Source organism: Oryctolagus cuniculus, chromosome 2 (genome assembly GCF_051225735.1).
Source record: "Oryctolagus cuniculus isolate XC-2025 breed Fujian yellow rabbit chromosome 2, ASM5122573v1, whole genome shotgun sequence".
NCBI lineage: Eukaryota > Metazoa > Chordata > Mammalia > Lagomorpha > Leporidae > Oryctolagus > Oryctolagus cuniculus.
This window is the reverse complement of record NC_142868.1, coordinates 91,865,422-91,881,238: the sequence shown is the minus strand read 5'-3', so window position 1 is coordinate 91,881,238 and position 15,817 is coordinate 91,865,422.

The window sequence follows — 15,817 nt, the reverse complement described above, 5'->3', positions numbered from 1 at the left end:
TCAGATTACGCTCAGAGGATCTCCAATCAGACTCACAGCTGACTTCTCATCAGAAACCCAACAATCTAGGAGGAAATGGCGAGATATAGCCCAGGTACTAAGAGAGAAAAACTGCCAGCCCAGAATATTATATTCTGCAAAGCTCTCATTTGTGAATGAAGGTGAAATAAAGACCTTTCACAACAAACAGAAATTGAAAGAATTTCTCGCCCCTCGTCCAACCCTGCAAAAGGTGCTTAAAGATGTGTTACACACAGAAACACAGAAACACGGTCGTCAATATGAAAGAAGGTAAACGAAGGAATACTCAAGCAAAAGATCACAGGAAGTTCAAAACATATATTAGAAAATATCTTTGGCAAATGGCAGGGCAAAGTTACCACTTATCATTAGTCACATTGAATGTTAATGGCCTGAACTATCCAGTTAAAAGACACCGATTGGATGACTGGGTTAAGGAACAAAACCCATCTAATTTCTGCTTACAAGAAACACATCTTTCCAACAAAGATGCATACAGACTGAAAGTGAGAGGCTGGAAAAAGATATACCATGCCAACAGAAATGAAAAGAGAGCGGGCGTAGCCATCTTAATATCGGACAACATAAACTTTAATACAAAAACTGTTAAGAGAGACAAAGAGGGACACTATATCATGATGAAGGGATCAATTCAACAGGAAGATATAACAATTATCAATGTATATGCACCTAATTACAGGGCACTGCTTCATTTAAAAGATTTATTAAGGGACTTAAAGGGAGACTTAGACCCCAATACAATAGTACTGGGGGACTTCAATACTCCACTCTCAGAAATAGACAGATCAACAGGACAGAAGATCAACAAGGAGACAGTAGATTTAAATGACACTACAGCCCAAATGGATCTAACAGATATCTACAGAACCTTTCATCCTACACATAAAGCATTTCATTCTTCTCAGCAGTACATGGAACCTTCTCTAGGATTGACCACATAGTAGGCCATAAAGCAAGTCTCAGCAAATTCAAAAGAATTAGAATCATACCATGCAGCTTCTCAGACCATAAAGGAATGAAGCTGGAAATTAGCAACTCAGGAATTCTAGAGCATATGCAAACACATGGAGATTGAACAACATGGTGCTGAATGAGCAATGGGTCATAGAAGAAATTAAAAGAAAAATCAAAAATTTTCTGGAAGTAACTGAGGATAACAGCAAAACATACCAAAACTTATGGGACGCAGCAAAACCAGTGTTAAGAGGAAAGTTTATATCAATAGGTGCCTACATCAAGAAATTGGAAAGGCACCAAATAGATGAACTTTCAATGCTTCTAGAGAATCTAGACAAAATGCAGCAAACCAGACCCAAATCTAGTAGTAGAAGAGAAATAATAAAAATCAGAGAAGAAGTAAACAGGATTGAATCCAAAAGAAATTACAAAAAATCAGACAAATAAGGAGCTGGATTTTTGAAAAAAATACATACTACAGGGCAGTTTTAAGCAAAACAGCATGGTACTGGTACAGAAACAGATGGATAGACCAATGGAACAGAATTGAAACACCAGAAATCAACCCAAACATCTACAGCCAACTTATATTTGATCAAGGTTCTAAAACCAATTCCTGGAGCAAGGACAGTCTATTCAATAAATGGTGCTGGGAAAACTGGATTTCCATGTGCAGAAGCATGAAGCAAGACCCCTACCTTACGCCTTACACAAAAATCCACTCAACATGGATTAAAGACCTAAATCTATGACCTGACACCATCAAGTTACTAGAGAACATTGGAGAAACCCTTCAAGATATTGGCACAGGAAAAGAGTTTCTGGAAAAGACCCGGGAGGCACAGGCAGTCAAAGCCAAAATTAACTATTGGGATTGCATCAAATTGAGGAGTTTCTGTACTGCAAAAGAAACAGTCAGGAGAGTGAAGAGACAACCGACAGAATGGGAAAAAATATTTGCAAACTATGCAACAGATAAAGGGTTAATAACCAGAATCTACAAAGAGATCAAGAAACTCCACAAAAACAAAACCAACAACCCACTTAAGAGATGGGCCAAGGACCTCAATAGACATTTTTCAAAAGAGGACATCCAAATGGCCAACAGGCACATGAAAAAATGTTCAAGGTCACTAGCAATCAGGGAAATGCAAATCAAAACCACAATGAGGTTTCACCTCACCCCGGTTAGAATGGCTCACATTCAGAAATCTACCAACAACAGATGCTGGCGAGGATGTGGGGAAAAAGGGACACTAACCCACTGCTGGTGGGAATGCAAACTTGTCAAGCCACTATGGAAGTCAGTCTGCAGATTCCTCAGAAACCTGAAGATAACCCTACCGTTCGACCCAGCCATCCCACTCCTTGGAATTTACCCAAAGGAGTTTAAATTGGCAAACAAAAATGCGGTCTGCACCCTAATATTTATCGCAGCACAATTCACAATAGCTAAGACCTGGAACCAACCTAAATGCCCATCAACAGTAGACTGGATAAAGAAATTATGGGATATGTATTCTTTAGAATACTATACTGCAGTAAGAAAAAAGGAAATCCAGTCATTTGCAACAAAATGGAGGAATCTGGAACACATCATGGTAAGTGAAGTAAGCCAGTCCCAAAGGGACAAATACCATATGTTCTCCCTGATCGGTGACAACTGACTGAACACCAAAAAGGAAACCTCCTGAAGTGAAATGGACACTATGAGAAATGGTGACTTGATCAGCGTAGCCCTGACTGTTAATGAACAACTTAATACATTATCCCTCTTAGTAGTTTTTTTTTGTCTGTTCTACTTAATATGACTGGTTTAATTCTGTAATTAATACACAGTTATTCTTAAGTGTTGAAAATTAACTGAAAAGTGATCCCTGTTAAACATAAGAGTGGGAATAAGAGAGGGAAGAGATGTATAATTTGGGACATGCTCAAGATGACTTGCCCCAAATGGTAGAGTTAGAAACATACCAGGGGATTCCAATTCAATCCCATCAAGGTGGCATGTACCAATGCCATCTCACTAGTCCAAGTGATCAATTTCAGTTCACAATTGATCATAATGAAAGGACTAACAGTCAAAGGGAGCACATAAACAAGTCTAGTACCTGCTAACAATAACCGAAAGAATAAATAAAGGGGAGAGTGATCCAACATGGGAAGTGAGACACTCAGCAGACTCATAGAATGGCAGATGTCCTAAACAGCACTCTGGCCTCAGAATCAGCCCTAAAGGCATTCGGATCTGGCTGAAAAGCCCATGAGAGTATTTCAGGCATGGAAAGCCAAGACACTCTGGCAAAAGATCTCTGTGAGTGAGATCCCAGTGGAAAGAACAGGTCTTCAAAGAAGGAGGTACCTTTCTCTGAAAGGAGGAGAGAACCTCCACTTTGACTATGACCTTGTCTAAACAAGATAAGAATTGGAGAACTCAGAGGGCTTCCATAGCCTTGGAAACTCATGACTGGAGCATAGGGAGACTACTGATGCCATAGACAGGAGTGTCAATTGGTAAAGTCAACAACAGGAGTCACTGTGCACTTACTCCTCATGTAGGATCTCTGTCCTTAATGTGCTGTGTATTGAGATTTACTGCTATTAACGAGTACTCAAACAATATATTTCACTTTGTGTTTCTATGGGAGTGCAAACTGTTGAAATCTTTACTTAATGTATACTAAACTGATCCTCTGTAAAAAAAAAAAAAAAAGAAAAAAGAAATTGTCAACTCCCAACTTGACTCTCACTGGGATTAAACATGACAATAGGTCTGATCTGATTTCATCATCATTTAAAAAAATCATCTATTATTTTTCACTTTATGTTTCTGTGTGAGAGTAAACTGTTGAAATCCTTACTTAATGTATACTAAGCTGATCTTCTGTATATTAAGATAATCGAAAATGAATCTTGATGTGAATGGAAGCGGAGAGGGAGTGGGAAAGGGGAGGGTAGTGGGTGGGATGGACGGTATGTGGGGGAAGCCATTGTAATGCATAAATCGTACTTTGGAAATTTATATTCATTAAATAAAAGTTTAAAAAAAAGAAAAAAATAAACAAAATTGACACCCCATTGGCCCAACTAACTAAAAAAAGAAGAGAAAAGACCCAAAACAACAAAATCAGAGAGGACAAAGAAAACATAACAGACACCACAGAAATAAAAAGAATCATCAGAAATTACTACAAGGACTTGTATGCCAGCAAACAGGGAAAACTATCAGAAATGGATAGATTCCTGGACACATGCAACCTACCTAAATTGAACCAGGAAGACATCGAAAACCTAAACAGATCCATAACTGAGACAGAAATTGAAAGAGTAATACAGGCCCTCCCAACAAAGAAAAGCCCAAGACCAGATGGATTCACTGCTGAATTCTACCAGACATTTAAAGAAGAACTAACTCCAATTCTTCTCAAACTATTCAGAACAATTGAAAAAGAGGGAATGCTCCCAAATTCTTTCTATGAAGCCAGCATCACCTTAATCCCTAAGCCGGAAAAAAGATGCAGCATTGAAAGAGAATTACAGACCAATATCCTTGATGAACATAGATGCAAAAATCCTCAATAAAATTCTGGCCAATAGAATGCAACAACACATCAGAAAGATCATCCACCCAGACCAAGTGGGATTTATCCCTGGCATGCAGGGATGGTTTAATGTGTGCAAAACAATCAATGTGATACACCAGATTAACAGACTGCAGAAGAAAAAACATGATTATCTCAATTGATGCAGAGAAGGCATTTGATAAAATACAACACGCTTTCACGATGAGAACTCTAAGCAAACTGGGTATGGAAGGAGCATTCCTCGATACAATCAAAGCAATTTATGAAAAACCCACAGCCAACATCCTATTGAATGGGGAAAGGCTGGAAGCATTTCCACTGAGATCTGGTACCAGACAGGGATGCCCACTCTCACCATGGCTATTCAATATAGTTCTGAAAGTTTTAGCCAGAGTTATTAGGTAAGAAAAAGAAATTAAAGGGATGCAAATTGGGAAGGAAGAACTCAAACTAACCCTCTTTGCAGATGATATGATTTTTTACCTAGGGGACATAAAAAAAACTCTACTAAGAGACTATTGGAACTCATAGAAGAGTTTGGCAAAGTAGCAAGATATAAAATCAATGCACAAAAATCAACAGCCTTTGTATACACAAGCAATGCCATGGCTGAGGAAGAAATTCTAAGATCAATCCCATTCACAACAGTCACAAAAACAATCAAATACCTTGGAATAAACTTAACCAAGGACGTCAGAGATCTCTATGATGAAAATTACAAAACCTTAAAGAAAGAAATAGAAGAGGATACCAAGAAATGAAAAATCTTCCATGCTCATCGAATGGAAGAATCCATATTATCAAATTGTCCATTCTCCCAAAAGCAATTTATACATTCATTGGAATACCAATCAAGATACTGAAGACCTTCCTCTCAGATCTGGAAAAAATGATGCTGAAATTCATATGGAGACACAGGAGACTTCGAATAGCTAAAGCAATCTTGTACAACAAAAACAAAGCCGGAGGCATCACAAGACCAGATTTCAGGACATACTACAGGGCACTTGTTATGAAAACAGCATGGTACTGGTACAGAAACAGATGGATAGACCAATGGAACAGAATTGAAACACCAGAAATCAATCCAAAACTCTACGGCCAACTTATATTTGATCATGGATCCAAAACCAATCCCTGGAGTAAGGACAGTCTATTCAATAAACGGTACTGGGAAAACTGGAAGTCCACGTGCAGAAGCATGAAGCAAGACCCCTACCTTACACCTTACACAAAAATCCACTCAACATGGATTAAAGACTTAAATCTATGACCCAACACATTCAAATTATTAGAGAGCATTGGAAAAACCCTGCAAGATATAGGTACTGGCAAAGAGTTTCTGGAAAAGACCCCGGAAGCACAGGCAGCCAAAGCCAAGATTAACATTTGGGATTGCATGAATTTGAGAAGTTTCTGTTCTTCAAAAGAAACAGTCAGGAAAGTGAAGAGACAACTGACAGAATGGGAAAAATATTTGCAAACTATGCAACAGATAAAGGGTTGACAACCAGAATCTACAAAGAGATCGAGAAACTCCACAGAAACAAAACCAACAACCCACTTAAGAGATGGGCCAAGGACCTCAATAGACATTTTTCAAAAGAGGAAATCCAAATGGCCAGCAGAGACATGAAAAATGTTCAAGATCACTAGCAATCAGGGAAATGCAAACAAAACCACAATGAGGTTTCACCTCACCCCAATTAGAATGGCTCACATTCAGAAATCTACCAACAATAGATGCTGGAGAGGATGTGGGGAAAAAGGGACACTAACCCACTGCTGGTGGGAATGCAAACTGGTCAAGCCACTATGGAAGCCAGTCTGGAGATTCCTCAGAAGCCTGAATATAACTCTACCATACAACCCAGCCATCCCACTCCTTGGAATTTACCCAAAGCAAATTAAATTGGCAAACAAAAAAATCTGTCTGCACCTTAATGTTTATTGCAGCTCAATTCACAATAGCTAAGACCTGGAACCAACCCAAATGCCCATCAACAGTAGACTGGATAAAGAAATTATGGGATATGTACTCTTTAGAATACTATACCGCAGTAAGAAACAACGAAATCCAGTCATTTGCAACAAGATGGAGGAATCTGGAAAACATCATGCTGAGTGAACTAAGCCAGTCCCAAAGGGACAAATAGCATATGTTCTCCCTGATGGGTGACAACTAACCGAGCAGCAAAAAGGAAACCTGTTAAAGAGAAAAGGACAGTATGAGAAACAGTGACTTGATCAGCCCTTGCCCTGACTGTTAATGAACAACTTAATACGTTGTCCCTCTTAGTATTTTTTTTGTTTATTCTACTTAATACATTTGGTTGAATACTGTAATCAATACACAGTTATTCTTAAGTGCTGAAACTTGATTGAAAAGTGATCCCTGTTAAATATAAGAGTGGCAATAAGAGAAGGAAGAGATGTTCAATTTGGGACATGCTCAAGCTGACTTGCTGCAAATGGTAGAGTTAGAAACATACCAGGCGAATCCAATTCAATCCCATCAAGGTGGCATGTACCAATGCCATCTCACTAGTCCCAGTGATCAATTTCTGTTCACAATTGATCATAATGATAGGACTAAGAACCAAAGGGATCACATAAACAAGACTACTGTCTGCTAATACTAACTGATGGAAGAAAAAAGGGGGAGAACAATCCAATATCAGAAGCGGGATACACAGCAGATTCATAGAATGGCAGATGCACTAAACAGCACTCTGGACTCAGAATCAGCCCTTAAGGCATGCGGATCCAGCTAAAAAGCCCATGAGAGTATTTCAGGCATGGAAAGCCAAGACACTCCGGGGGGGGGGGAACCTAAATGAAAGATCTCCGCGAGTGAGATCCTAGTGGAAAGAATAGGTCATCAGAGAAGGAGGTACCTTTCTCTGAAGGGAGGAGAGAACTTCCACTCTGACTACGACCTTGCCTAAATATGATCAGAGTTGGTGAACTCAAAAGGCTTCCATAGCCTTGGCAACTCATGACAAGAGCCTAGTGTGATTACTGATGCCATAAACAAGAGTGTCAATTTGTTAAGTCAACAACAGGAGTCCTGTGCACTTACTCCTCATGTAGGATCTCTGTCCTTAATGTGCTGTACATTGTGATTTAATGCTGTAACTAGTACTCAAACAGTATTTTTCACTTTGTGTTTCTATGTTGGTGGAAACTGTTGAAATCTTTACTTAATATATGCTAAACTGATCTTCTGTATATAAAGAGAATTGAAAAAGAATCTTGATGTGAATGGAAGGGGAGAGGGAGTGGGAAAGGGGAGGGTTGTGGGTGGGAGGGAAGTTATGGGGGGGGAAGCCATTGTAATCCATAAGCTATACTGTAGAAATTTATATTCATTAAATAAAAGTTAAAAAAATAGATACTAACAAATATCAAGTGTTTTACTTCAGGAAATTAACCAAGAATTAAAAATAATTATATTCAAGAATGAACAGGTGAGTGATGCAGTTGATAAACATCTTATAAAAATTATTGAATATACAGTCTTAATAATGATGGTGACTAATCAAAGGTTGGGTCCTGTGGATAAAAACCTGGAAGCTAAAAGCCAAATTAGAGAAGTATTGGAAATTAATATTTAAAGTTTTTTATTAAATGATTTAAAATTCTTCTGTTACTTAGGAAATGATTTGAAATGTTGATAGAATTTAGACATTTAAAAGGTTAATTGTATTAAGACAGTACTAATATCACCGAAATTCATCCAATCTCTGCATTTTTTGGCTTCAACAACCTTTCCCACTGACTTTCCATGTAAGTATTCTAAACATATGATCTGAAAACTATAGTGGATATTATGTCAATTAACCACAGCATCAGTTTCAAGTGATATGATTAAAAATTACATAATTACCCTAAAAATGTTTTCCTCAGCATGTTAACCAAGAAGACTAGCCAGTGGGTCAACATTCTCCTATGGGGGATGTTATCATCCCTCATTTGATATAACTGAATAAGAATTCTAGAAGTGTTTAGTTATGTTAACAAGGTTTCAGGATCACTGATATTACAAAAAGATAGGAGAAATGAGGGAAATTATAATATCGAAGATATGTGGTTTGTATGTTACTTGTCTGCACTTGTGAATGCATACCCATATAACTTTGTGTTTTTGTTTGTCTACCCCATGTGTGTGAGGATCAATGGTAGTCATTCATTCAACAAATATTTATTGATGATTCAGCACAATCCAAATATGATGCTACATGCTGTTTATACAATGCTGAGGAAGATAAACCTGGTCTTTTTCCGAAATGGTAGAATACTAATTAATCAGGCCCATGGTGAGGAAAAGAACCTTGAGACATGCTGTGTTCAAGCACTGTGTGACAACTCTTTTTCTCAAAATAATGACAGGGATAACAAAAATCAATATTATTAGTTTGATGAAACTAATTCCAAAGTTTAAGAGTAAAGAAAAGATCACAATGAGAAGAGATCAAGGATAAGAGATTTAAACATTCTTACTCAAAGGGGAAATTTCTGGAATAAATGATACCATACAATCTAGGTGTGCTGCTTAGAGAGCTTGCCCTGTAGATTTGATGTGCTTTGGAATGGTAGTGAACCTGGAGAAACCTAGAAGAAATATCATCAGTCCCCTAAACAGAAAAATAAGGACTGTAAATCAGAGAACCTAGGTGGGAAAATACAAAATATTTTACACCTGCAGAAAGACACAAACCCCATCACTGTTGGGGCTGAGAAATTATAATCTTATTCAGATTATTAGACAGAGACATGCACCTTTTAGGGAATGGAAAGGGATCTAGTGAATACTACTTTGTAAGACTGAGAGACTTGGGAATGCATAGAATTCTTAGTCCCTTATAATGTTTTTTATTGGGAAAATTCTTCTCAACTGATTGGGAAAGACATTGACTCAGTTGTTCATGAGTGTACATATTGAGATTCTACTTGAAGAGACACCAAATAAAGAAGTAAACATTTCCTATGTGAACACAAGGATAAAAGTACAGAAGGATTCTTCTTATGCATGACCATATTCCATCACTCACTTATCCAATTATTTCCCAAATCTAAGCTCCCAATACACTATTTAATAAGCTGAAGGAAAGAAAAGAGAGATACATTTAAACAAGTATTCACTTATGCCTGGATTGGCAAGAACAACTAGGTTGTTTTTAGATGTATAATTTTAAAACTTATGGTGCAATTAATTCTTAATTATTAGTATTTATCTTGATTTTTAGCACACACTGATTCTAAGAAATACCTCCTAATTTACTTACTTGCTGGTAACAGCATGGCTGCTGCTTTCTGATCTGTATCAAAATGAGAGTAAAATTAATGCTTCCAAAATAATATTAACAAATAAAGACCATAAAGAATGAATATTCAATATCTTATAACCTGTAATAACTCTTTTATAACTCTTTTTGAGCATTTTAATTGCTAAATTAGGATATGCAAATAAGCAACTAGGAAGCAGAGCAGGAAAACAGATTTGCTACTTCCCAGCATAGAATACCTGCGTGAATTTGAAAGTCTTCTTCAGGCTTTGTTGAAACCTGATGTTTAATCCATTAAGAAATAAATAACTATAGGTTGTGACTGCACTGACTGCTAGATAAGAAAGAAGAATGTGCTAGCAGATTAATTCCCCATCCTATTCCACATTTCATAAAATTGTGACAAATTTTTTTAAAAAGATCTGTAGAAGTAAAACTGACACTTCGAGAAGCAATGACATTGAACAGCCCCTGTCTAGACTATAGAGGAACAGTTTTTTTTTCATACTATCTGTTGAACTCTTTACTTAACAGAGACAATCATATGTGTACAAAGTTAATTGAAAATAGATCTTAGTGAAAAATAAGATTGGGAATAAGACAGGGAGGAGGAAGGTGATGGGAATATGGGTGGGAGGGTGGGCATGGTAGGAAGAATCACCATGTTCCTAAAGTTGTAATTATGAAATGTATGAAGTTTGTACCTGTAAAACCGTATAGTTCTGCATGCATTCCTATGGACTTACTTCTAAGGGTACAGTTTAAAAACTTGCCATGGGGCCCCCAAATCCCCTTAAGCTGGGTGGTAAAATAGCATTTTAAGTGTTAAAGTGATCATATGGATAGGATTAAGTGTTTGGTAACAATAATAGATAGATTTAAAAGGGAGCAAGGGCTCCAACCTGGGAAGCAGTCCACACAGCAGACTCATATAATGACTATCACTTTAAGTAGCACTCTGACCTCAAATCAGCCCTTAAGGCATTCTGGTCTGGCTGAAAATCCCATGAAAGCATTTCAGGCATGGAAAGCCAAGACACTGTGGCAAAAAGCATCCTACATGAAGGAAGTGGTCATCAAAGAAGCAGGTACTTTTCTCTGAAGGAAGGAGAGAACTTCCATTTTGCTGATGACCTTGTCTAAATACTGATGGAGTTTGTGGACTTAGAAGAACTCCATAGCCTAGGCATCTCATGTCAAGAGCTTTGGGTGATCACTGACATCATACATAAGTGTGTTGATCAAAAACAGGAGTCACTGTGCACTAACTTCCCATGCAGGACCTCTGCCCTCAGAGAGTTGTATTATGAGAGTTAACAGTAAAACTTGTTTTTAAAGATTTATTCCACTTTAGTGTATTAAATGGAGGATATTCTTATGTCTCACAAGCTATAGTATAGCTATTTAAATCAGCTAAGGGATACATATGGAAATACAATACGTGATAAATTAGGAACCATAAGTCTTTTCCAAGTACAGACCCAGAACACTAATTCATGCTCCCCATGAACACTCATTTTTGTGAAAACTGGAAGACAAAATATAAGCTCCACAACAAGACATCATCTGCAATATAGGACATGCAGAATTCTCAAGAGACAATCATTGCCACTTAATGACTTAAAAAGGAAAAGCCTCTAAGAGATAACATGAAAGTAAAAAAATATAAGAATAGGAAAGCTTGAAAAAAAAAAGCTTACATTTCTATAGAAGTTAAAAAAGGGAACATAATCTATTAAATAAGAAATAAAATCCCTGAAAAAAAGACTTTCTGAATTTAAAATTGTTTAGAGAAAACACCACAAAAATGATAGTTGGAAGACAAACTAAGAAACATGGAGAAATTCAGAGACAGAATATGAAGAATGGGAGACAAAGAAGAACCAGACCAAAGAAGGGACTGCACTTCCAGAAGACTGAAGGGAAAATCCAATCAGTAAGTAACCAGGACTCTAAACAGAACAGAGACTCAGAAACCCAGCATGGAGGAACAAAGCATGCCACAACTCCTACCTGTGGCTCCTAGGTCTGGGGAACTCCACCTTACTGACAAAAAGTAAACAGAGAGCTCCACAAATCCAGTCACTGCCACAGACTGGCAGCCATAACTACAGGAAAATTCTACAGTCCTCACTGTCTTTAAATTTACTCTAGAAAGCTAACACTGCTTCTCTCCAAAAATGCATATACATTGTTCCTCCCTCAACAAAGCCCTAGACCTGAGCCACTGGAGCACAGCCACTACTAAACTCCATTTCATCTTATGGAGCAGCAGGCATCTCCACTGCCATCAGAAGCCTTTGGAGTCACAGAAATCCACACAGCAAAGAGCAGGCCCTTCAGCACCCTGAAGCTGTGTAATTGCAGGCACAGCGCCTGTGTATGATCTAAGGAAGTTCCTCCTGTGTTTCTCAGGACTCAGTGCCTAAAGCACCTGAAACACAAACCCAGAGGACCAGACATGAGTAAGTCCCTTTCTGCATCTCTTTGTTAAAGGTACAGGGTAGCCTGAGCACAAGCCTCAGTGTCACTGAGACCAGAGATAATCCCTTACATATTTCATGGCTTTTGTATTGTGGCTGTTAGTGTTACAATCTCTGGAGTAACTCACACTTATTGGTGGGATCTGGAGGGCCCTATCTGCTTCAAGCTGGTCAACTACCAGCCCACATTGCAGCCTAACCAGCACATACCCTGTAAGACCTGAGATATTCTACACAAACAGAAATAAAAAAGACAACAGTAGCTACATTTATATCAGATAAAACAAACTTTTGGGCAAAAACTGTAAAAAGAGACAAATTCGCAACACAATGATCAAGGGATTGATTCAACAAATATATGTATACATTTAAACATTTTATATATATATATATATATGCACACCTAAATCCAGAAAACTCAATTTTATAAAACAAATATTAATAGACAGACGAATTCCAATGCAATGACAGTGGGGGATTTCATCACCCCATGTTCTCCAATGGACAGATCATCTACACAAAGAGTCAACAATAAAAACCACATGCACCTAACAGACATTCACAGAACATTTTATTCAACACCTTTATAATGTATATTAGTTTCACCAGAATATTCTCTAGGATAGGCCATGTTGTAGGCCCTAAAACAACTCAACAAATTCAAAAACCCTGACATAATATTGTGTATCTTCTGTGACCAGCGTGGAATAAAACTAGAAATAAAAAAGCAAAAGAAAATTTAAAAATTAAAACATAAAGCCTGGAAAAGATACTTTTGAAACAAAATGTCATTTCAGAAATTAAAATGTCCTTGAACTAAACAGAAATGGACACACAATATATTGAACTTATAAGATATAGCAAAAGCAGTATGAGGAGGGAATTGTATAACAATAGGCATCTACATAAATAGAAAGATTTCAAATAAACAATCTTGGGTCACAACTCCACATCCTAGAAAAGCAAAACCAAACTGAACTAAAATTTAGTATAATAAAATATATAACACATATCAAAGTAGAAATAAATGAAAGAAGAACAGTGAAACAAAGAGTTGGATTATTGACAGGATAGATATTATCAACAAGCCTTTAGCTAAACTAACCAAGAAAGGAAACGGCATAGCATGTATAGATAAAATGACAGCTGAAAAGGAACTATCACAACTGACACCACAGAAATCCCATATGGTGCTGGTTCGAGTCCCAGCTGCTCCTCTTCTGATCCAGCTTTCTGATATGACCTGAGATAGCAGTAGAAGATGGCCCAAGTCCTTGGGCCCCTGTGCCCACATGCAAGACGTGGAAGAAGCTCCTAGCTCCTGGCTTCAGATTGGCACAGCTCTGGCCATTGCAGCCATCTGGGGAGTGAACCAGCAGATTGAAGACCTCTCCCTCTGTCTCTACCGCTCTCTGCAACTCTTTCAAATAAATAAAAAATAAATCTTTAAAAAAAAGAAATGGATACATTGCTGGACATATTTAACCCACCAAATTTCAATCATTAAAACAGAGGAAACCTAAACAGACCAATAATGAGTAGTGTTATCAAATCAATAATAAAATGTCTACAAATGAAGAAAAGCCAAGGACCAGATTACTTTCATGCTGTATTCAACCAAACTTTGAAGTAAGAAGTAACACCAATTCTACTCAAAATATTTTTTTAATTAAAGGAGCAAACACAGACACATTTTTCAAGGCCAGTATTATTACCTTGACACCAAATCCAGACAAGTATGCAACAAAAGAAGAAAACTATATATAAACCAATCTCCTTGATAACCAGAGATTCAAAACTGTTAACAAAATACCAGCAAATCAAATCAAACAAGACATCAAAAACATGATTTATCATGAGCAAGTGGGATTTCCCCCAGAGATGCAATGATGGCTAACAAAAGGAAATCAATAAATATAATGCAGGACATCAACAGAATAAAAGACTAAATTTATATAACAATAGGCAACAAATTGGGTTTAGAGGGAACATAGCACCACATAATAAAGGACATATATAACACAAAGATAGCTAATGCCACATTAAATGCGTAAAACAAAGTATTACTCTGGCATCTGAAACCAGACACGAATGTATAGTCTTACTTCCCCTGTTCAATATAATGCTAGATTTTGTCAAAAAGAAAGAGGCAGAAAAGGCATACAAATTGAAAATGAGGAATTCAAATTGTGCCTATTTTCAGATGACATCATTCTCTACATATTTAAACCTAAAGACGCCACACAAAGACCATTACATCTAAGAAATGAATTCAGGAAAGCTTCATAATCCAAAATCAACATGCAAAATCGACAGCATTTTTATATACAAGTAACAAACTCACTGAAAAATAAATCATAAATCCAGTTTCATTCATAATAGCTTAAAAAAACCTTAGCATAAATTTATATCAAGTATGTGAAAACTGCTACAATCATTTTTACAAAATATTAATGAAAGAAATTGAAAAGATAAAAAGAGGAAAGGTTTCACATGTTTATGTATTGGAGGCATTTATATTCTTGAAATGTCCATGACTACCAATGTGATTCACAGATCCAATGTTATACCCATTAAAATATCAATAATAATTTTTAAAGAACTATACAAAATACTAAAATTAGTGCAGAACCGTAAAAGACCCTGACTACCCAAAGAAATAAATCATAAACAAAAAGTTTGAGGCATCGCAATATGGGAATTCAAGAAACTCTAGTGAGTAATTGTAAACAAAATAGCATGGTGCTGATACAAAAGACACACACACTAATGGAAAATAATAGAGATTTCACAAGTAAGGCCATTTACCTTCAGCCAACTAATTCTCAGCACAAGTGCCAAAAACATACATAGAAGAAAACACAATCTCTTACTAAATGGTTCTGGAAAACAGAATATCCATAGCAGAAGATTGAATCCCTTCACATACAACTCTCATGCCAGGTAAGTTCAAAATGCATCAGAAACCTAAATCTAAAACCTGAAATTATGAATATAAGATGAAAACATATGAAATATATAGGATGAAAACATATGATGAAACTTCAAAACACTGGTGTAGGCAAGGACTTTAAGCATAAGACTCCAAAAGTACAGGCAACAAAGGCAAAAATAAACTGGGATTATATCAAACTAAGAAAAGAACAATCAAGATAGTCAAGGGACAACTGAAAGAAAATAGCTGCCAACTATTCATCTGAAAAATTATTAATCAAATATATTAAAAACTCAGCATAAAATCAGTTTAATGATTGGCAAAAGATCTTAATAGACTTTTCTCAGAAAAATACAAATGGTCAACTAATGTGTAAAAAGCTTCACTATATTAGCCAATAGGGAAATGCAAATAAAAATTAGAATGAAGGGGACTGGTGCTGTGGTGCAGCAGGTGAAAGCCCTGGCCTGAAGAGCCGGCATCCCATATGGGCGCCGGTTCTAGTCCCAGCTGCTCCTCTTCTGATCT